Here is a 24,834-nt window from a genome sequence, read left to right on the forward strand (position 1 = left end):
CTTATGATATTTTCCTGAATTTTGAACATGGGCAAAAATATCCTCCCCGCCACCCAATATATTTTTCACTCGAGCAATCCCTAATATTACCTGCTTTGTTCACTAAAAAGATATTAGAAAGTAAAATCCCAACTGGATCAACAACCTCATGGGCTAGACTCAGCAGTATAAAATTAGAAAATAGCTTCATTTTTTCTGCTACCAGTTTTGCAAACCTCTCTGTTAGATATTCCTTCCTTTTTCCCCATGATATTTTATGGTCACTTTCAGTTTCATTTTTTTCAGGTATTAAAAGCTCAGTCTGGTCTAAACTAAACTTCTGATATCCAGTTTAAAGCTCTTCCCTTTCTTTTGGGCCTGACCTAGAAGGTTGGGGAAGAGGTATGGTGAGTCTCTCCTCTCTTTCTTGTTCCGTATCCTTCTGACATGAAAGATGTCATGGTGGTGATGTGCCTCTGGATCTTCCAGGGCTAGATGGGACAGAGGATTAAGACCTATGAAGACCTAGAAGGCAAAAAGAGTCTCATGTACTTAGCTGGTACTCTTTGTAGAGCTTACTTGGCTGTCATGGGCTCTCTGTCATGGCAGGCTCTTTCTTTAATATGGCACTATCGTGGGTTTCCTGGTCAATTCCTTGCTGCAGGAGTTGCACTTTCTGATGAACCCATTTCCTTCTGTTCTTTTTGCCTGTTGTAGTTGTACCTGCCACCCCACAGTTTTACTTGCACTGGGATCACTCAGATGTGATAACAGCTTGTCTGAGTGAACTTCTTTCAAGGTTACTCAATCCCAGTGGTCTTCTATAGTCTTCCAACACTGGGAATCCGGCCACTTTTGAGGAGTTTATCATTTTATCTAATTGTTATATCTTGGAACAGGTCCAACTTCTATAGCTCAGGAAGTATGATGGTAGCAGCGGGGCGTGTGTGAGAGAGATTTCGGTGAGAGAGACTTCAGCAGTCTCTGCTCATCCAGTCATGGCCTGTAAAAGGCAACATTGATGCTAGTGGAATGAGGCATAGGCCAGCTGAAGACATTTACATTGTTGTAGTTCAGTGTGAAACCCAAATAGCCAAATGAAAATTTCTAAACATTTGAAGATGACTTTTGGAGACAAACCGATGTATTTTAAGACTCAAATGAATCTGAGATGATGGTCCACTAACCACCATTCAGAATCCACACAGGGGTTCCTGACTGGACCAATGAGAGTGTATTGGTTACAAAGGAGGATTGAGAATGTCTTTATCTGAATGTGCCTGTAGGTGTCACCAAAGTAAATGACTCCTTTACCCTTGGTTTGATAACGGGGGCAAAAAAGTAAAGTAAAAAAATGATATATTGTAAAGCCTACAGGGGTAAAAAAGTAAAGTAAAAAATGATATTTTGTAAAGTCTGTCTATGTTGCTATATTAACACCACAGAATAGCAGCAACAAGGTCATTCACAGTAAGTCTGCAAATTCTCCTTCCATTTTGCAATTACGATTTATCTTAGACAATGAAAGTATACTTGGCAAGGGAACAGTCTTCAGTGTATAGCAAGCAAGGAAAACTCCTTTCTCCTCCCCAGCAGACACATCTCCTTCAAGACAGGAGAAGTTTCTTCTTTACCTGATTCTAGTCACTCATTAGACACACTGTCTTTAGGCAAGGAATACTGATGCCTCATGAAAGAAAAAAATTACGTGGGCATTGGTAGTTAAAGAAGAAAAAAAGTGAAGACAACATTTAAAAAAATGATTGGGAAACATTCAATTCCAAAAGTATTTAAATTTTTTTCCTCTGCATTGTTTTTTTTTTTAAAAAAAAAAACTATAAATTTTGATTCTTTAGAAAAAATTAGTATTTTTTCTCTCCTTTTAAGGAAGGAAAATCCACTGCAAAATGATCAGCTAGAAACTCTTATCTCTGAGCTTTCACAGCCAGGGACGGTATGTGATGTTACCCAGAAAGTACTTGGACTTGGCACTTGTATTTCAGTACTGTGAAGGATGTTTCCGGCTGGGCTCACATTCTGTACGTCATTCTTCTCACCAAGAGGCTAAAACAGCATTTCATCACAGAATGGCCAAGACTGAGACCCACTGAAAGAAGAATGCTCAACAAAAAGGAATTTACACAGCTCCAGCGCCACGTTAACAGAGTGTGAACAGCCTTTCCTATGTTAGCAAGAATTTTGTAGGCCTAATGAGAAAAAGAATCCTCTCTAGAAACTTCTGGTATTTAAAGTGAAATCTAAGCAACAGAAAGACACAGAGAATAAGGTCTCTGGAAATGTTATTTGTCAATGAAACATGGCTCAGGACAAGAAAGACATAAAATACCGAGAATTATCAGCAGAACCTAGAAGAAAAAAAAATTCAGACAAGGACAGAATATACTTGTAGTTATTCTAGAATAAGTACTACATATTGTGTGAGGAAGAATTGAAAGTTGACGGTAAGACTTCATTGTATATACTTTGTGATAAATAAGCATATGCGAATACTAAGAGTAATCTTAGGTATTTCAAAGTAATATCTTCAGATTCTAATTTTAAGTAAGGATTTAGGCATTTTCTACTGACTTTTTTCCTTATAAAGCCCTATGCCTTTCTGGTATTATTACCTATAGATACATAGCACAGTCATAATTCTGTTGTCCAGATTGAAAAAAAAAACAAAGTAAACAGCATCTTTTACAAAGTTCTGTCATAATGAGACTTATTTATGTTTGGAACATTTTTTTCTCTTTGGTAATGTTACTCAAAATATTATTCCACTCAGTATATACAGTAAAAAGTTTTAAATGTGCTTTAAAAATATTTCTCAAAGTTAAAGATCGAATTACCACATGGCCCAGCAATTTAACTCCTAGGTGGCATATATCCAAGAGAAATTTAAAAAAACATATGTCCACAGAAAAACTTGTGCACAAATGTTTAAAGCAACATCATTCATAGTAACCAAAAGATGGAAAAAACCCAAGTGTCCATCAACAAATGAATGGATAAATAAAAGGTAGTATATCCATATAAGGAAATATTATATGACAATAAAAAGGAATGTGGTGCTGATACCTGCCACAACATGGATGGACCTTGAAAACATTACACTAAGTGAAATAAAAAGCTGATCAAAAAAGACCACATATTATATGATTCTATTGAGACGAACTTTCCAGACTAGGCAAGTCAATAGAGACAGAGTAGATGGCTGACAGGGGTGGGGCGGTCTGGGGAGTGGGAAAGGAGATTAGGAGGTGACTGCTAATAGATATGGGAGTTACTTTTGGGGGTGATGAAAACATTCTGGAATTAGATAATGGTGATGATTGCACAGCATTGTGAATAGACTTAAAAACTACTGAGTTGTATCCTTCAAAGGGGCAAATTTTATGGTATGTGAATTATATCTCAATTTAAAAAGATGGATTGTTTGTTGGGCATCATGAATTCAGTTTGAATTTCCTTCATTAATGCTTCCATGGAGAGAAAGTTTCTCATTTGATCAATTAAAGAGTGAAAGGGTAGTCATAGGACTGTACCTCTCTGTTTTACTTGTAGGGATAGAGAAAAATGTCTAGGAGACATGTATTATACTGGGGTAGACAGACAGATGTAGTCTTTTATTAGTCACTCTGAATACCTTTTTCCACTGTGCAGCCTATCAGTGAATACAAATAAGTCATTGCCTAAGGTAAATGAATCACATTAAATTCAGGGGGTGAGGAATCCTAAAATAAACAGTGGATTTATATTAAAAATAACACATTTGGCCAGGCACAGTGGCCCACACCTGTAATCCCAGTATTTTGCAAGGCTGAGGTGGGCAGATCACTTGAGCCTAGGAGTTCGAGACTAGCCTGGGCAACATGGCAAAACTCTGTCTCTACGAAAAAAATACAAAAATTAGCTGGGTGTGGTAGCACACACTTGTGGTCTCAGCTACTTGGGAGGTTGAGATGGGAGGATTGCCTGAGCCCAGGAGGTTGAGGCTGCAGTGAGCAGTGATCACACCACCACATTCCAGCCTGGGTGACAGAATGAGACCCTGTCTCAAAAAATAAAAAGAAAAGTAAAAATAACACATTTGCAGAGTTTCGTGTGTATATGCATAGATATTATACAGGAAACCAATTTAAAATTTTTCTGTTTCTGCTTTTACTCTTTCTGAGTGAAATATAGTGATACCCAAAAACACCTTTAAAACTACAAGTATAATTATTTTAAGTACAATACTTTCCCCTTCCAAACAATATGAATAAATTACATTCAGTTCAAGACAATCTTGTCATTATATGGTTTACTCCAGTGGCTTTGAGTATAAAGTGTATTTACGAAAACCCAATGGAGTTTTGTAACTAGCAAAGCCCCAAATATGCTCCTAACTATAACATGTGGTGTTCAGTCTGCAGGTGGATGTTCTGAAGGCTTTTTTGTACACCTTGGACTGTTTGTGTTTTACCATGTGCTGCTGTTCCTCTGGCTCAGGATGGATTCCCGTGATCAGTAATCAGTAAATTAGTGACAGTACCTGAGATGACATTTATTTTCAGCTCTTTGAAATGTTTATTTTTACTTCTTAATGTTTTTAAGTGCACTTAAAAGGTGTCTAAACATTGTTCCCTCCAGAAGCCAAAAAAAAACAATTTTCACATAGTTGCATCAAAACTCATTAAAAAGTACGGGTGGAGCTCATGCATTTCTAGGCAGCCTAACACTTAAAAAGAAAAGATGAAAGAGTAACAGCAGAATAAATCTAAAGCCTCTTCTCCAAAGAGATCAAGAACTGCAGATATAAAATTAGGTCTTCCGGGAATAAAGCCCTCATCACTGCATTTGGAGGCTCTGTCCCCTCTTCAGCCTAAATTCATTTTCCTTTATTGCCCTTCCCAATATGAAGCCTGCCAGTAGACAAGGTCCACCCATCTTTGTTTGAAAGACCTCACCATGAAATAAAAGATAACAGCAGAGGGGACTCATAATTTATATCCTAGAAAATCAACCCAGTCCACTATTCTTCTTCCTAAGAAGACAGCCAAAGATAATAAAAAACATAAATAAAGCAAGCAGCACAAAATAACTAAAACAAGAACATTTACTTTAGAAGAAACAGATAATTCAGAAAAAGGGGAATGTTAAAAGAACCTAGTTATGTTTGCATAAAAATTTGAGAGGATATTGCATGGAAAAATAAGACTAGAAAAGTACAAAAGGACAATGGAGAACAAGAGATATTTTGTCTTGAAGATACAATTGCAAAAATTCAGTAGACAGTTATGAAGATGAAACTAAGAAAATCAGAACAAGAGAAAAAAGACAAAAGAGAAAAATTTTAAAAAGATAAACATAGAGGTTCAATCCCAGAAGCTTGACATTGACCTAATATTCTGGGAAATAAGAGAGGGAATTGGAGTGGGAGAAAGTTAGCAATGGAAATATGCAAGAAAATTTTTCAATACTAAAGCACCAGAATTCTTTAGGCCCATTGGGTTCCCAGGATGCTGAAAAAATTTATATCTGAAATTTCAGAACACAAGGAATTTTTTTAAAACTTTATAGTTAGGATGTAGTGAACACAACCGTATTTATTATTCATAATGTTAAAACGAACCAGATTGACATCAGACATCTCACCAACAATACAAGATCTGAGAAGCAATGAAACAATGCATTTGAAGCTCTGAGAAAAATTCTAGGCTTAGTCACTTGGCAATCAAGTGTGATGGTAAAATATAGCTATTTTCAGACTTTCAGAAACTTTCTCTTATGTACTTCTGTAAGGAGGTTACCTGAAGATTTGCCTCCAGTAAAACAAAGGTAAAAACCAAGAAAAAGACATGGGGGAAATATACAGAAAAATAACCCAGTTCTATTGAAAACAAATGCCAGCACACACATCAATCATATACGAGATCTGGAAAGCTAAGCCCAAATTACAGTAAGGCACAATCAAGATGAGACCAGCAAGGTGGTATCAGAGTTAGTGTCTAAGGTTGCAGGGAAAGGAGAGAAAGAACTAATGACAAGGACAAGAAATGAGACTGCAAAGTTACAGGAAATAAAGTTCGTGCTGATTGTATGTGATTTTTCTAAGAGTAGTGAAGACTGAATATTAGAACTGAACACTTTTGATAGGTAGAGACAGTATTAACTAGAAATTACTATCTGAAAGCATGTGACAGCAAAAATACAAAATAAAGAATGGCTTAAAAACAGTTTGTTCTATTCTAAAAAGTTCAATAGTCAGAATTTTAATAAAGAATTTCCATTAATTCACAAAGTCCCAGGTTCCATCCAGCTATTTTCCTCTGCTGCCCAAGGGTATGACCCTTGTCAGTATTGTCTGCATTTTACCCAACAAGAAAAGTGGAGGCAAAGCACACAGCGCTTCCTTTGCGGAGATTTGCTCACCCCATTTCTGTGTACATCTCATTGACTAACAGTCACATGAGTGTACCTAAATGAAATTGGGTGTCACTGTGTGCCTGTGGAGGTTTGGGCAGGGGGCTGTCTATTTGTGAAGATAATGAAACTGATAACTGGGGACATAAAGGGCCTTTTCCACAGACCCCAAGCAAAAGTTCTTTTGGTGGTAGTTTGTAAAATAGGTCTTAATGGCACCTTTTATTCCCTGTTGAATTTCCGTTAAAACTTCTATTGTATTTGTGAAGACACAGGACGCAAAGATTTTTAGAAAACAAATAGATTGGCTAAATCAGGGCATTAGGGTTTTTGCAGAGATCCATGAATTGATAAGGATCTCAAATATTGTTATTAAATAAAATAATATTTACGTATTTATTACTATTCATATGGGTACACTTCTGATTCATAAAATACAATTTCACATAACTGAATTTATTGTAGCTTATTGCATTTTTCATCAATGTCTACTTGTGTAAATAGAATTGTTGGGTATCATGGCTGTGGGGGGCACATTGTCATTTGGGGGTGATCGATGAAAACTTCTGATTTTAGAAAAAGTGACCTCATACTAAAAAGCATTGGGAACTATTGTTATCAGATGTTTTGGTAAAGATTTGTGTGTTATTTATTCTTGGCTTCGTTTCATAAGCTCTACCTTGTCTTTTTGCCTGAATTATTTCTCTTCTCATGTTGCAATATTTTATTGTTTGTAGGGAACCTTATATTGTTTTTGAAACAGGTTGGGTATAAGCATATACCACCTTCACCTTCTCTGCAGCCAGGTACTGGCTACTGGGGTCGATAACATTTTAGTATCTAGGAATTGCAAAAGAACTCTCATCTAGGTGTATAAGGATTTCCAAGTGGTTGGGGCAGTGGCCTTTGGATGTATAATTGTCCTTTGAACCCATATTTAATTTTGCCCTTTTCTTGTTTGAAATGGCTTGAAATGTGCATCAATTTTCAACTGGCTTCTAGTTTCCTGGAAATCCTGGTTTCCTGTTAAACCCTTCAGAGTTTCTTCTCACACTCAGTGTGCCCCAGACTTGCGGTGCCTTTAGCTCTTCACCACCTTACTCATCATCTCTTTTGAATGCTTGGTTTCCCTCCCTCACTTTTTCACTTTTGTTCCCTGGATATTTAACATTTTTGTTATATGTGGTCAGTTCTTTAAATCGTAAGTGGTGCTATTGGCTTGTTTCCCTTTTTTCTCCTACGATGGGGAGGAGATACTAAGTATTTTCCCTGGAGATCTTTAGTTTTCTTTTACATTTATTTGTAGCCTTCTCTGGGGCTATTCAATGTAGACGTTCTCTCAGTTATCTTGAGTTTCTATGGATTAGCTTGTCTAAACAGCCAAACATAACTGACAAATGTACAATTTTCGTCTTGGCTTGGGTCAATCCCCTGCTCTTTTATGAGCTGTACTGAGACCTTTGAAATACTAGTTCCTCTCTCCACTGATGGCTGCTGGCAAAGATGCAGGCAGCCTGAAGTTGATGGTGGCACGGGCCGGTATCATTGCAAATAGCTGCGGCATTGTAAACAATGCAGACTATCTTGCCAAGGACTACTCATTGACCTTGTTTGGCTCTGGGAGCAATGAAATAAGGCTATTGAAATAAGTTTGAGATTATGAAACACTAGACTACCATCAAAAACGTAAAAATAGGATAATCTTTTTCAGCAGAGTATGTAAGAAATTTTCATAAAAAGCATTATCACTCTGTACAGACTGGGGATTTTCTTTTGGTTTGAAGAATTTGACATTTGCTGTGATTTACCAAAATGAATGTTGATGGATCTAAGCTGAATGTAACCTGAACTGTGAATAGAGCCAGAACTGTGCGGAACTTCCAGTCATCTCCATAGAAATATAGAATGCACTCTAGTTGACTATTTTAGCTCTGTGGACTTAATATACTATACATTTTCAATGTAAGCCAATTTGTCTAATAAAATTATGAAAAAAAAAAAAAAAAGAAAATACAAGGGTAAGAAGAGGAATCATGTGGAAGAAGAGTAAACATCTGGTATTAAATGTTTATAGCTACCTTTATATAGAATATGCAGATCACTTTAGGTTAAGCAATTACCCAAGTGCTAATCAATAGTACAGAAGTCCAAAGAAACCCAGCTGGAGTTCTGATCAGGAAGTCCATATTCCACAGGAGGCTAATAGAAGTGCTTCTGTTTTTTGTGTTTCAATTAGCAATCCATATGGAAATTAGCAGATTGAGCAGAAATTTGCTTGTGTTCGTGAAGTTGGTGGCTTATAAATTAGGATAATTTCACTGCTTGGTAAGATTTTAAGTTTTCAGGAAAAATGATTTCTTTAAAAACATGTTAGAGGCATTCTGCATATTTATATGCCTATGGAATAAGAAACCAGTGAGGCCTTACCATACCCTTAAAATAGTGCCCAAGGCTTGATCCCTAAATGGTCCTGTGGCCAGCCATTGATTTATGAACCTTTCAAGTTGTCTGGAGCTAACTATCAGGGTACTAGGTCCTGCTTCTGGAAGGTTGTCATAATTGGCTTCAGTTATTTTTTTATGTTGGTGGGGCAGCTGATCACTTAAAAGGACAATGCTGGCATTTCAGTGAAACTACAGTACAGGTTGTTTTTTGCCTGCTTGTTAATGAATGTTTATATAATTGTAAGTGTGGGAGAATTTTGTATGAGACTTGCTTTCGTCACAACTTGGCAGTTCAGTTTTACTGAATGGTTGACTTCCAAATCAACCTGAGAAAACATAAGAACAAAGAATGTATTATTGGCTATGCCTATCATTTAAAATGTTTACTATTTTAAAGAACTAAAAGTATGCCATTTTCTTTAAATTTTATTATAGCTTTGATTATTAAAGGTGAACATTATTTGTGTTAGCCATGTGTATTTTTATTTTTCTGAATGTTCAGTTCATGCTCTTTTTTGAATTATCTTGTATATATTTTATCCAGCTTGTTTTTACTATTTAGGTTTCTGAGGTTTTACAATGGGCAGAAATAAAAAATTTTAGATCTTAAAATCTAGTAATCTGTTTCTTTGTTTTTGAGCTTATGCTTTTTCTTCTGTGAGTGACAAATTTGTTTATTTAATTTTGTTTTTTATGTTATAATATTTGGTGTTTTTTTACATTTTACTATCATTATTTTGGAATTGTTCAGAACAGTTTCTCAAACAAATCTCCTTTTCATTCATGGAACGCCTCATTTATTACTTTCTTGATTCTTAAGTATTTGACAGTACCATGCTCTTCACCTCGTTAGAACTTCATAACATGTTAATATTTCGTAGTGCTAAACTCTTCCCCCATTACTCTTCCTTTTCAAAATGCTCTTAACTCTTCATCATTTATTCTTTCATATTAAATCTAGAAATATTTCAAAAGAAGCCCCCTTGACATTTTGGTGTAATTGCCTCATAATTATACATTTGAAAAGATCTAACATTTAATAATAGTCGATTTCCTCATCCATGAACAGGGAAAATTTCACCATTTGTTCATGTTGTTTAAATGAATAACTCAGAAAGGACATTCATGGTTCTTGCTCATTTGTTTAAAAAGACTATTTCTATATATTTTTCGTTCTTGTCTACTATTTTTGTTCTATCTTATTTTTTAACCAGCTATTGCTGACATGCCAAAGAGTGATTGCTCTTTTGATTTTATCTGGTATCTGTCTGATTTACTGAAATTTCTTATGAAATCTAATAAGTTTTCAATTGATTATCTTGAATTTTCTAGGTGAACTAGCAAAATTTTTTTGCTTTATATTTTGATAATAGTTGAAAATCCTAGAAAAATTCAAAATACTGGGATTATGAGCATCCTTTGTCTATTCCAGATTTTAATGTATGGCTGCCTAATAGTTCCTCTATTAAGCAAGAAAATGGCTATTTTAGGTAGATTAGTGTTTTTGCATATAAAATGCTTTTTCATCCTGATGCTAACAAAAATTTTAAATCAGAAATGGGGCTGACTTTTATCAAAATGATTTCTAGCAGCTGTTGAGCTAATCAAATGTTCTGTGTGTTTGTTTTGGGTCTCTTGATACATTACATAGAGTTCCGATTATTAAACTCCATTTATCCAAGGAGATGTTTCCAAAGGTAAAACTCAGTGAACCCAGCATACATTAACACTTTATTAAATCTCTCATATAGAGATTATAATATATATATAAAACAAAAGGAAACTTTACTGACATGTTTCTTTGTTTTTCTTAAATAGCTCCTCAATCATATCAGATATCTAGAAAACAAAGTTGAAATTTTTTTTTTTTTAAATATTAAGGCTGAACTTTCCCCACCCTTTGTTTGTTTATTTGTTGCCTTAGGCTCGGAAATGGGTATTTTGCTTGGGAAGATTTTTCTCTTTTCAATTATATTTGGAAATTTTACTGTTTCACAAAATGACTTGCCAATGTTTTTCTTTCACATAGCTTATTCCTTCTCATACCGGTTTCAGGAAATTATCTGTGGCCAACACTGTTTTGTTATTTTTGTTAGCATGTGACTCACGTCCTCTGTCTTCCTTCCTTCATTTAGTTTTTAAAAAGCTTAAAGGAAAAGACCAAGGGATTGAGTCTATGTAGCAATGACAACAATTGAAAAAAATACATGTGTAAATGCTAAGATTAAAAGAATCATTATTTAACTAATAATCTTGAATTTTGTACAAACAAATTACATGTAACCAAGGTATTTTGTGAGCTATCAGGGACTTAGACTGTTATCTTTTAAAATTGAAATTTGCAGGCTGAGGTTGTTAATACCATCTTTTTAGGGAAAGTCCACATTAATCACATTTTTTTTTCTTGGGGCTCAGCTCTTGTGTTCCTTGGCTGTAGCATTCTGTACAAATTCATTATAAGTGAAGGATATGAAGAGAGTCAATAAAGGTTTTAGAACTTCTCTTCACTAAATAGCATAATGAGAAAGCCTAAAGACTAGCTAGTATAATGAGAGAAACTGAATGGTCAGATACATCATTGCAGAGTACAAAATACCTCTCTTAATACAGACACTTGTACCATTTAGTCATGGACCGAGCATCTAGAAGATATTTCGTGGGTAGACGATATGTACTAGCAACTAGTATTTGAAAATAGTTTTGATTAAATCCATTAAAACTCTGGGACATGAAATAGGAGAATCTGAACAGTTACTAAAACTGGGAAGTCAGTCATATTATGAGAAAAAGAAATTCAACATTGTTACTTATTTTTTTAACCTGATTACAGTTTATAGTTTAAAAACAGTAACAACTTCTGAATGCTGTGTCAACCAATGAAAAAAGGGAAGACAAATGTGGTTTTGAATCCCCTCTGCCATTTATCTATGTGGTTGGACAAGTTAACCTCATGCATTTTCAGTTTTTGTATTGGTAAAATACAGATAATGATAAACATCTATCTCATGGAATTGTTTTAATTTTTTCATGAATCTTCGTGCATAAATATGCATGTGCATATGTTTACATATGTATATGTATGTATGTGTGTGCATGTGTATATATATATTCTCTAGTCTGTTGCTATTCAAAGAAGTTCCAGACTAGCAACATGGGCATTACCTATGAACTTGTTAGAAATAAAAATATCAGCTCCACCTAGACCTAATGATAATCAACATTTTAACATGGACCCTCCTCCATGGAGCTTCCTTTGCACATTAGGTATAAGAAGTGCTGCCCAGCCTAGCACAGGGCCTAGCACAGGGTGGTGTCCAGTTAGTGTAGTTTTCTTCTTTCCAAATTAAATGAGTTTTAACCCATGAACTTGACTACCTTTGACATAAAAAGAAACAAAAACAACCCAACAATAACAACTGTAACCACAAAATACAAGATTGATGTATTCTCTCATTTGAGCTTATTTTTGGTAGTCCTCCCAAACAGAAAATATATATACATATATATATATATGGGATTTTCTTCTCTTTGACATTATTTATGCTGACCTCTTGAAACAGAATGTTAAAATTGAATTTTGAGCAAGATACCAGAAAAAATAGAGATGAATTTCACAAGACAGATCCTAAATGTAGAATTCACCAGTTTCGTAATTCTTGGACCCTTCACCAGGTAGAAGATATAAGACTGAGGCAGAGTATGGATTGGAAGAGAGTGGATTTTGGGGGAGAAGATATCTTTGGAGAAAGCTATGTTATGAGCTATACACCCTGGAGGCAGGGTGCCTGCTTCCTATCATCAAACCCAATGATGAGGCTTCCAAGGACACTTGGGCAATTTCATATGTTGCTCCCGCATTGAGGCTTTTGGTAGTGTGGCTCCCAACAGGGCTATTTAAAGGGCAAAAGATGCAAGCTGCTGCTGGTAATGAAGCCAGTAGAAGGAGCAATGTTGGGATTTGCCTGTACTTCTAAAAATTGTTGGGGCTAAGGGATGTTTGTTTGTCATGGAACCAGTGCTGTGCTGAAAAACTGATTCCTTAAAAAAAAAAAAAAATCCACAAAAGCAGTCCTCTTCCCATCCTCAATTTTTAGCACTTCTGGCAGTGTATATAGGGAAGTTATAACCTACCTGAAGCTGTTAATTTGACATCATTAAATGTGGAGTTGGGCAGAAACATCACAGTCGGCTCTATTGAGCTTGTAGGAGCTGGCTCCAGCACACAGAGAGCTAAAGACTTAAAGTGACTTTAAGACTGTTTATTATCCAAGAGTCAGTCTTTGACCTGGTGCTAGAGGAAACTGCTCCTATTGAATAAGGTTTAGAGGACAATTGTGGGGATAAAAATATCATATTTCAATTAAGTCACGTATCGTGCTGGGTCAGTGTAGTAGTCATACACATATAATACTTTCAAGTTTCAGCTGTCAGCTAGAGATTCAATCTATAGGTCAAACTTCACTCCACACTGGGTATTCTTTCTGATACTGCCTTAACAATTTAGATGTGTTTTGTAGCATCTTGTATAGTAAATCCTTAACATTTATTATGTTCTTGTGAACTCTTGACTTTTTCCTGATGCCTACATAAATGTTCACCTAAGACCGAAGACTGTTTCTTGTACTACCTGTTTTGTTTTGTTTTTTCTTTTTTGAGACAGGGTCTGGCTTTGTTGTCCAGACTGGAGTACAGTGGTGGTATCTCAGCTCATTGAAACCTTCCCCACCCCCTAACCCCCACCCTGCCAGCTCAAGGAATCCTCCCAGCTCAGCCTCCCAAGTAGCTGGGACCACGGGTGTGCACCACCATGCCTGGCTATTTTTTTGTGTTTTTAATAGAAACTGGGGTCTCACCATGTTGCCCAGGCTGGTCTCGAACTCCTGAGCCCAAGTGATCCACCCGCCTTAGCCTCCCAAAGTGCTGGGATTACAGGCGTGAGCCACCATGCCTGGCCTATTTCTTGTACTTGATGTAACTTTTCCTTCTCCACTAAAACCTTCCAACCTTCATTTCCTAGTAAAGAATATGGCTGACAGCTGCTTGTTAGAATGGAATTAAATTATTATTTTCAGTGACTTTTTGTTTTGTTACTAAAGCAGAAATAAATTTAAAAAGCACATCAAAAGAGGAGAGACATTTCTTGTGTAAACCTGGCAAATTTGGCCCCTTAATATGGAACATATTACAGGGAAAAAGGATATTTGCAAGCCTTTTTATGTCGTATTCTTGAAAATGTCATGTTTGCAATCTAAATGGCTACTGAAGATAAAATGTTAGAATTTCTTGAGTATGTTAGGTCAAGTTGCCTTCCCAGTAGTATCAAGGTCAGTGCTGTGTGCCTAGCCTTCCATACATAGTAGGTGCTTAACAATGTTGGATAACGTTCTCTTACCTCTTCCATAATAAGAGACTGAGAGTATAATAAAATAAAATTAAATGTACATATTTAACAACAGTCACCAGAATTCTTCTTAGAAAGAATTGGAAATATTACTTCAAGAGCCCATCCAGTAGGAAGTTGGATCCCCAGAGCTTTGGTATTGGCTGGCACCAAGGTTCTGGGGAAAAGGCAGACAGTGCCTATAGCTATGAGAGACTGGGAAAGAACCTGTTACTTCTTCAGAGAGGGAGAAGGGCAATGAGAGAATGTATAAAATGAAGCATGGAGAGGAAAACCAACAAGATGGTGAGAGCTAGGATTACATAAAGTGAAAGGCCAGTGGCAAGCCTGGTGGGGATGTAACCAAATGAAATTTTAAGGTAGGTGATACCTATTATTTCATTTGAAGTTGATTTTTGTAGCTGGAACATGAACTTTTTTTGCGGTTAAGTGATTCCAGGAATCACTTAACAAAGTCTAGCATACCCTCAATTTTTTTTTTTTTTTTCTTGAGATGGAGTCTCTCTGTTGCCTGGGCTGGAGTGCAGTGGTGCCATCTCGGCTCACTGCGATTCTCCTGCCTCAGCCTCCTAAGTAGCTGGGATTACAGGTGACTGCCACCATGCCCGGCTAATTTTTTGTATTTTTAGTAGAGATGGGGTTTCACCATGTTGGCCAGGCTGGTCTCCAATCCCTGACCTCAGGTGATCCACCTGCCTCGGCCTCCCAAAATGTTGGGATTACAGGTGTGAGCCCCTGCACCTGACAAATAATCCCTCGAATTCTTACTGTGTTTGCTTATTTATTTGTTCTGTAGAAATCAGAGAAGATTTATTTCAAGTTTAGGTTGGAACAGAAGAGAGAGAGCAAGTGTGAAAGCAGAATTCTAGATCAAGAAGCCACAGATATAAAGATCTTCACTCTCCTTCCCCATGCCATATGAGCAGGTAGAGAACATGGGGAGGTTTTTATTTCTTATATTTACAAAACCCATGGACTTGTTTGGAGGTGAAACGATAAGCGAAATTAATGGGGTGTTGTGTAACTGACATTTGGGTTACAATCTCATTATTGCCTATGTTTATATTTTGGTTTGACAGTTCTTCCTTTTGAAAAAGATCTCTAATAGACTTACTATAAATCCCATGCATACATCACAGCAGCCTTTTTCTTAAATATTCTTGAGGTCAAAGTATTAGGAATTAGGAAACCATTTTCTTGGGAAAAGCTTAGCCCAAACAACATCTTGATTCATCAACTTGAATGGGAAAATTTTTGAGCAGCAATTTAATGGCAGTGAATAATTATAATCAGCTGCCTATATTGGCAAGTATGGCAAAATGCCTGACATCTGGATCTGCACGGCACAACATCAAGATCTTCACACACTCAAAATTAGGGATGGATGAGTCAGCGTAATCCAGCATTATAGTGCATATACAATAAAATCATCCTAACATAAAAACTATTCACTGTGAAGAAAAAAGGACAAGACTTTTTTGTAAGCTACTCAGTATTTTAAGGCTAAAAATGAACTTTCTAGATTAAATCTTCCTTTTTATCTTCCCAGTCTTTTTGTTGTTATTTAAATATCCACATCATATGTCAGAAGACTGACAATGCTAAATGGTGGCATGACTGCTGGATCATATGGTAAGAGTATGTTTAGTTTTATAAGAAATCACCAAACTCTCATCCAAAGTGGGTGTATAATTTTGCATTCCCACCCCCAGTGAAAAGTTACTGTTTCACATCCTTGCCACCATTTGGCATTGTCAGTCTTCTGGATTTTGGTCATGCTGATTAGTGTAGTAGTATCTCATTATTTTGATTTGTATTTCCTCAATGACATATGCTGTGGAACATCTTTTCATATGCTTACTGACCATCTAAATGTCGTCTTTGGTGAGGTGTCTCTTAAAGTCTTTGGTCCATCTTTTAATCGGGTTGTTTTCTTATAGTTACGTTTTAAGAGTTCTTGTATATTTTGGATGACGGTTTTTTATTAAATATGTTTTTGTAAATATTTTATCCCAGTCTGTGGTGTATATTTTTCTTTTCTTTACAGTGTCTTTCACAGAGCAGAAATTTTTAATTTTAATGAAGTTCAGCTTATTAATTGTTTTTTTCATGGATTGTGCTTTTGGTGTCATCATCAAACCCAGTGCCATCTAGATTTTTTTTCTATGTTATCTAAGAATTTTATAGTTTTGTGTTTTATAGTTAGGCCTGTGGTCCATTTTAAGTCAATATTTGTGAAGGGTATAGCGTTTGTATATAGATTCATTTTTTTATATGTGGATATACATTTGTTCAAGCATCATTTTTTGAAAAGACTATCTTTTCTCCATTGTATTGTCTTTGCTTTTTTGTCAAAGAGCAATTTACTGTATTTATATAGGTCAACTTTTGAGCTCTCTGTTCTGTTCCATTGATCTGTTTGTCTATTTTTCAACACTATTACATTGTCTTGATTATTGTAGCTTTAGAATTAGTTGCAAACTGAGGTAAGTCCTCCAGTTTTGTTCTTCTTCTTTAATGTTGTTTTGGCTATTCTGAGTCTTTTGCCTCTCCATATAAACTTTAGAATTGGTTTGTCTATATCTGTAAAATAGATTGCTAGCATTTTTATTGGGGATGCATTGAATCTATAGATCAAGTTGGAAAGAACAGATATCTTGACAATATTTAGCCTTCCTATCCATGAACATGCAATATCTCTACATTTATTTGGTTCTTCAATTTTTTTCATCAGATTTTGGTTTTTTTCCTCATATGGATCTTGTACATCTTTTGTTAGACTTATACCTATTTCATTTTTTTGGTGCGAGTGTAAGTGCTATTGTGTTTTTAATTTCAAATTTCACTTATTCATTGCTGGAACATAGAAAAACAATTGCTTTCTGTATAGTAATCTTGTATCCTGCAACCCTGCAACAAAAGCTTATTAGTTCCAGGAGGCTTTTTGTTGTGAATTCCGCACCCCCCCCTCCCAAATTTTCTACATAGACAATAGTGTCATCTATGAAAAAAATGCAAGTTTTATTTTTTATTTTCCAATCAGTATACTTTTTATTTCATTTATTGTCTTGTTGTATTAGTTAAGACCTTCCAGGACAATGTTGAAAAGGAGTGGTGAGAGAGGACATCCTTGCTTTTTTTCCTGATTTTACTTGAAAAGCTTTTCATCATTAAATATGATGCTAACTGTAGGTCTTTTTACAGTTATTCTTAAACAACTTGAGGAAACTCCCCTGTACTGCTACTTTATTGAGGTTTTTTATCATGAATGGGTATTGAATTTTCTCAAGTGTTTTTTCTGTGTCTGTTGATAAACAATATGCTTTTCAGGTGTACATGAAACATTTACCAAGATAGAATGTGTATTGGGCTATAACATATGTCCTAACACACAGAAAAGGTAAAATCATGCAGTTTGCTCTCTGATCACAACAACTAAACGGAAAAAAACTAGCCAAAAGATATATGAAATACCTTCAAATTTGAAAATTAAACAACACTTTTCATTAAAACAACACAAGGTCAATGAAGAAAAATCATGAAGTCAACTAGAAAATGTAATGAAATGACACCTAACACACAAAATATCAAATTTTGAGAGATGCAGCTAAAGCAGTGCTTAGATTAAAAATTACAGTTTTAAATGTTTATTTGAAGAGAAGGAAGTAGGCCAGGCATGGTGGCTCACGCCTGTAATTCAAGCACTTTGGGAGGCCAAGACGGGTGGATCACTTGAGGCCAGGAGATTGAGACCAGCCTGGCCAACATGGTGCAACCCTGTCTCTACTGGGGGAAAAAAAAAAAAAAAAATTAGCCTGGTGTGGTGGTACTCACCTGTAAACCTAGCTACTGAGGAGTCTGAGGCATAAGACTTGAACGATGAGGGTGGAGGTTGCAGTGAGCCAAGATCGCGTCACTGCACCCCAGCCTGGAGCACAGAGCAAGACTCTGTCTCAGAAACAAACAAACAAACAAAAAAGTAGAAGGAAGTATAAAATAAACTCTCTAAGCCCCATACTTAAGTAGGCTAGAAAAGAGAAGGGCTAATTAAACCCAAAATAAGTAAAAAACAAAACAAGGCTGGGTGGGGTGGCTCACACTTGTAATCCCAGCCCTTTGGGAGGGCAAGGTGGGTGGATTGCCTGAGGTCAGGAGTTGAGACCAGCTTGGCCAACATAGTGAAACCCCGTCTCTACTAAAAAATACAAAAAATTAGCTGGGCACGGTGGCGGGCGCCTGTAATCCCAGCTACTCAGGAAGCTGAGGCAGGAAAATCACTTGAACATGGGAGGCAGACGTTGTAGTGAGCCAAGACTGTACCATTGCACTCCAGCCTGGGCAACAAGAGCGAAACTCCATCTCAAAAAGCAAAACAAAACAATAAAGATCAAACTTAGTTAATTAAATATCAATGAAACAAAAGCACATTCTTTGAAAACATCAATAAAATTAAAAATATATAGGGGTATTAAAGAAAAATGAGAAAAGACAAATTACTAATATGAAACATGAGTCACTACAAATCCTAGGGACATTTAAAAAAGGATAACAAGGAGAAGTCAGCAATCCCTTTATACCATAACCAGACAGACATAAAAATAGTATAGGCCAATATCCTTTATGAACATAGGTACAAACACTCTTAACAAAGAATCAAGCAATATACAGAGAAGACATTAAGGGCAAGTTGGATTTATTTCAGAAGTGGAAGATTGGTTTCATGCTTGAAAATCAATGAAATTCGCAGAATTAACAAAGGTGAAAAATCCTTTATAAAATTATCTCCATGGATGTAGAAAAACATGTGGTAAAATTTAACATTCATTATAAAAATTCCCAGGAAACTAGGAATTGAAGAAAACTTTGTTACCTGAAAATGTATTTAAGGCAGCTGTGAAAATCCTGTAACTCATATCATCTTTAGTGGTAAAAGGTTAAATGCTTCCTCCTTAAGATCAGAAACAAGGCAGAAAATGAACTCTTAACTCCTATTCAACATTTTGCGGGAGTTCTTGCCCAGTGCAATAAGGCAAAACAACACTTCAGATTTAAAAGAAAGAAGTAAAACTTTTTTATTTGTAAACAATATAATAAACTGTGTAGAAAATCTGATAAACAAAAATGCGATTAACATTGACAAGTGAGTTTAGGTTTAGCTATCTGTAAGCAGCAGTGGTAGCTTACCCTAACTGTGATTTGAAAGTAGAAATAACAGAATCCAGTTTATTCAAAGGCTGGTTCTCCAACGACTACTTATTCTTCATTTGATATCTAATTTTGAACATACCATATCTCATGTGCACACCACAATTGAATTAGTTTTTTATCTATACGGAAGTTCTCAACAACCTGACCTCAATCCTCGTAGATTGTGAGCTGTGTAGATTAATTAGCTGATAAAAACATTTGGTAGAAGATGTGATGCATACATTTTGGGTTTATGAAATTTAGTTCATATCATACTTCCAATCCCAGAACTAGATGTTAATTGATATTTATATTTTGAAGGGAAATGCAGTGGGGTATTAATTTATTAAAGATAGAATTTCTGATAGTGAAAGTTATAATTTCCCACTTTGGAAAACATAGACCAAGCATTTTTTCTGGAATAGAAATCCACATGTTGGTATTTTTTTTAATAAGCAGCATTTGCACTTAGTTTTTTGGCCAATGCCAGATCTTGGATTTTAAAAATATACTTAAAACACACAACTTGGGAGAACGCAGCATGGTGTTAGCATAACCAACAGAAAAATGTCTTCGTTACTTAGTTGCATTGATACTTGTTTATTTACATCATTACTCAAATAGAACATTTTAAAGGAGACTAAACTCCAAACATCTGTGGACATTCCCTGCATCTGTTTCTGAAAATAATCGCTGTGCATTTATTGTTTACATCAATTGGCATGGAGTCTCACTCTCTCAATATTTATATATTGTAAATCTGCCAAGCTGCCTTAGAGTACATGATCATCACATTTGAAGGGATAAAAAACTAAAGATGAGAGTTAATGGTCAGAAATTGATAGAGTTAAAAGCTTCCTTGTTGGAATGAGATGAAGGATTTTAGAACCTACCAACAAAAAGAGATTGGTGCCTTGTCATTTAATGACTTCTATTTTATTGCAGCATATCCATATATCCATGAAAGGATGAATCAGATTTAAATGCAGAGAATTAACAGCATGATAGCATTTATAAATATTTGAAGGGTATAAATGTCACGAAGAAGCAAACTTTAACATAGAAAATGAAAAAATGTTGAAACTTGGAGCACAGCCACATATTTAAGGCAAATGGAAGTGTAGTTCAAGTATGTAGAAGAAAAATTGTTCCATGAATAATAGTTTATATTATTTTGATTTAAAAATCAATATATTAGAGGACATGCTATTTTTCCTTATGTACATCCCTAAGGTCTCCTCTTACTCTTTAAATTTTAAAGAGCTCTGGCCCATTTGGAAGTAAACAGCTAAGTGAAACAGACATTTGAACCTCACAAAGCTAAACTATAGCAGATTAATTGGGCATCTAACCATAAAATATTCCACATGAATAGAAAAAGCTTTTTGAAGATAAAGTTCTGGTGCCATTGTTAATGAAACACTGGAATGTTTACAGAAAGGGGGAGAGTGGCAGTTTAACATGCTTCATGACTAGATAAAACCTATTTCCTTGCGTATAACACAAGCAAATAAATAAGGCATTATTTTCACACATTTTCAGAAATACCTGTCAGCAGGTGCCTTTAATAAAAGGCTTTTTTGTGTCTTCACTTTTTTTCAGAGTTAATAATTTGTTTACATGCCCTTCTTTTTTCAATATCCTTGTAGCTTCTGGTGAACCACTATACCCCTAAAATTGCTTATCACTTTATCTTAAAAAATTCATGAAAAGTGAATGAGCAACTGAAATAAAAATACAATAGGACCTTATATGCGTCTACCTACAAGGTTTTGTTTCTTTTTACCATAATATGCTGGAAATCATGGCAACAGCCAAAGTAATTTCAACCATAAATTGTTCTAACCTGAACAGTTAAAGAGGAAGCCCCCATTATTCAATATCAGCTCAGCCATATCTTGATTCTCTAAATATATTTAGCTACTTTCACTTTTCCATGAGATTGATGTTACAATAAATTTGATATGAAGAAAAAAATTATTTAGATTGCTTTAGGAGAATGTGTGTGTCCGTATGTCACTAAAGATGAAGGGCTAGCCCCGTTTATTTTTCAGCATTATCTTCTGTGATTTATTTCTTATGAAATAATATGGTTTTCAGTGTGTTTAAGACAACACTAAATGGTAATCTTGTTAGTGCAAAGGGTCTGGAGCATTTAAAGTTGTTGGCCAACATTTTGTACAACTTAGTATGTTGGTGACAAATTTCTGTATGAGCCACCTGACATTTGGAATAATACTGTCTTATTAAAAACAAAACAAAAACAGATACATCTTGTAACTGGAAGGTATAAAGACTGAATTTTTCTGAAGTAGGGGTGTGCAAACTGGCTAACATTTCAAATCTGGACTGACAGGTTGATAATAAAGTTTTGTTAGAACACAGCTATGTCCATTTATTTAGATTGTAGTTAAATAGTTTCAACAGAAACAGTATTGCCTGCATAACCTAAAATGTGGATTATGAAACAATTTACAGAAACAGTTTTTTTACAGAAACAATTTACCAACTTCTGCTCTAAAACATTAGAGAATTAGTGGTTTAAGTTGCAAACTAACAAGAGAAATGGACTTACAACTTTTAACAATTTGGTGTTTGGATTCCATTTTTGCCTGACCTGTTCTTGCCTCAGATTTAAAATGCAAATTTTGCAAACACATTAATAGCCAGTTCTTATGTTAAGTTCTTAGAACTTAACTTGATACTCAAATTCTGTTCCTATAATCAAGACTATTAGTAGTTAAAGTAGAAAGCAGTCTTAACATGGCTCTTGGCAGAGTTCTCTGGGAGGTGGAAGAGTAAAGTAGAGGGGTAGTTGCACCTGAAACCTACTGGATCCTAATGAGAGCAGAAACTTCTTTTAATAGGTCAGTACAGAATTCACTGAACATTCAAAGGTAGTTTGTGGAGAGTCCCTTGATCCATCACAGCCATCCTAACTCCCGTGCTCGAGACATTTTTGTTACGTGCCCAAGTATAGTAAGAGGAAACTTTTTAAGATCAGTGAGAAATAGTTACTTCAACTGTGGCCTAAGAAATATATCCAGGGTGATAACAAAGAGAAGCTCATTATTAAGCTTTCTGTAACTCCTTTTGTTACTTAAAATATGTTTCTATTAGTTGCTATTCAAATTGTTGTATTTCTAAATCTCACTGACTAGATATTTTCGAGTTAATTCATATAGTTCTAGGAAAATGACCTATAAAAAAACCTCTAAACCCAAATCATGTAAGTCATTTATGTGTGTAGTTTTGGAAAATATCATTAAGGATTCTTCTATTTAGATTTTTTGAAAGAAGTCAGTATTTAGATTGGTGCCTAGTATATATAGAACTTACAATTTATAGTATTCAATTGGTATCAGACATCAAACAATCTTCTAGTATCTGTGTTGAAGGAGTATGACGATTAAGACATAAAAGTCCTTATTTTTTTTAAAAAAAGGAATCAAAGCAGAAAACAGAAAATTCAGTTTTAAAATGCATGGGAACTTAGTATCTTGCAGCACTTACTGCAAGGAATTTTATAGCCGGGGGTGTGAGATAAGTGATCCTTCTCTCTTGGCTTCCCAAAGTGCTGAGATTACAAATGTGAGCCCCTATATCTGGCTGCATTATCTTACTAAATTGTCCCAAGACCACTATTACTCCAATATTATAAATGGAGGCTTATAGAGGTTAAATAATATAATAAAAATTCAGGGAATAGGGTTCACTTCTCCAGAGATTATTAGACAGCCTGTAGCTCTCTACATTCAGGAGATCTAGTTGTCTTTTTTTTTGGTTTTTGTTTTTTTAAATCCATGATAAAGGACAACTGACAAACTTCTAGTGGGCGCATCCTTTGGTTCCCGAACCAATGCTTTATTATGGATCTTATGATTATTTTACTTAAAATTTGCATATAAATAGTTTTTAGAACTCTAACATGTTTTGAATATTAAAATAATAAAATGAATTGGGAATATTTCCTTTTTTATGATCTGGGATTATTTAAATGACATTTGAACTGTCTATTTTATTTTTTGACATATAGATGGAACTAAGTCAGAAAACCAAGTGGTCCTTGTCTGTTTTTTTACAAGAGGAATTTTAACAAGTGTAATAATATCTTTGGTAATTGGTCTATTCATGTTTTCTACTTCTTGGGTCAAATTTGGTAATTTATATTTTGGAGATCTGTTGAAATAATGTATTATTATACAATATGATTAAGTTTTGTTCTAAGAATGCAAGAATTTTCAATATTGGGAAACCTGTTCAGTGTAGTTCATTACAATGAACATGTTAAGGGATAAAAATCCAAATGTCCATAGAGTAGATGCTTGTAGAAGTAACTGCCAGTTGTCCTTCAGTATCTGTTCTTCACATCTTTAAAGATAATAAAATCCCAATTTTAGCTGGCCACATGATTTCCTGGAATAAATACTTTCTCAGACTCTCATGGATTTACTCATGGCCATATCACTAAATTCTGACCAATGTAATGCAAGCAAAAGTAGCATATGCATCTTTTGGCAATGTTTGTCCAGGAAGGGGACTTGCCCTTGATTTTTTCCATTTTCTTCTCCTTGTTTTCTAGAATTAAAACATGATAATTGGCCCTGAAGCAGCCATGGGGCCACAAGCTGCTCGCTGAGGTGGCAGAACAGGAGAGGAGGAGCCTGGGTGCCAATGGTTGTGGGTCTGTTTTACCAGCCCTTGACTTACTACATTTATACAATAGAGAGGAGTTCCTATTTGTTTTAAGCCACTGCGATTTTCAGTTATCCATTTCTCACAGCTGAACTTACCCTATATGACAACCATTGGCACCCAGGTTCCTCCTCTCCTGTTCTGCCACTTCAACAAGATGGTGTCTCCTTATGTTGCCCAGGCTGGTCTCAAACTCCTTGGCCCCAAGCAATCCTACCACTTTGGCCTCCCAAAGTACTGGTATTAAAGGTGTGAGCCAAAAAACAATAATTTTAAATAGTTGGAAGGCATATTATATTCTTAGGTGGAAATAAATACCAATATTATAAAGATATCAGTGTTCTATTTTTATAAACATATAAATACAATGCAATTCCTATTAAAATGCCAACAGAGTTTTCTGCACTCAATTTCCAAAAATGATACTTTATAATTTTTGGAGCCAGGCGTGGTGGCTCACTCCTGTAATCCCAGCAATTTGGGATGCCAAAGTGAGCAGATCACCTGAGGTCGGGAGTTCGAGACCAGCCTGGCCAACATGGGGAAACCCCATCTCTACTAAAAATATAAAAATTAGCTGGGTGTAGTGGCAGCCATCTGTAATCCCAGCTACTCAGGAGGCTGAGGCAGGAGAATTGCTTGAACCCAGGAAGCGGAGGTTGCAGTGAGCCAAGATGGCTCCACTGCATTCCAGCCTGGGTGACAGAGCAAGACGCAGTC

General features: G+C 35.6%; 1 long non-coding RNA gene across 1 annotated transcript in view; it reads left to right on the forward strand.

The window, feature by feature from the left end:
* Nucleotides 1-1,548: 1,548 nt before the first annotated feature.
* LOC129060375 (uncharacterized) overlaps nucleotides 1,549-24,834 on the forward strand; it is a 74,964-nt gene continuing 51,678 nt past the window's right edge. Inside the window, exon 1 of the long non-coding RNA XR_008527025.2 lies at nucleotides 1,549-2,441. This is a non-coding gene — a long non-coding RNA (uncharacterized LOC129060375). The remainder of the gene's footprint in view (nucleotides 2,442-24,834) is intronic.

This window comes from Pongo abelii, chromosome 6 (assembly GCF_028885655.2).
Source record: "Pongo abelii isolate AG06213 chromosome 6, NHGRI_mPonAbe1-v2.0_pri, whole genome shotgun sequence".
Lineage (NCBI taxonomy): Eukaryota > Metazoa > Chordata > Mammalia > Primates > Hominidae > Pongo > Pongo abelii.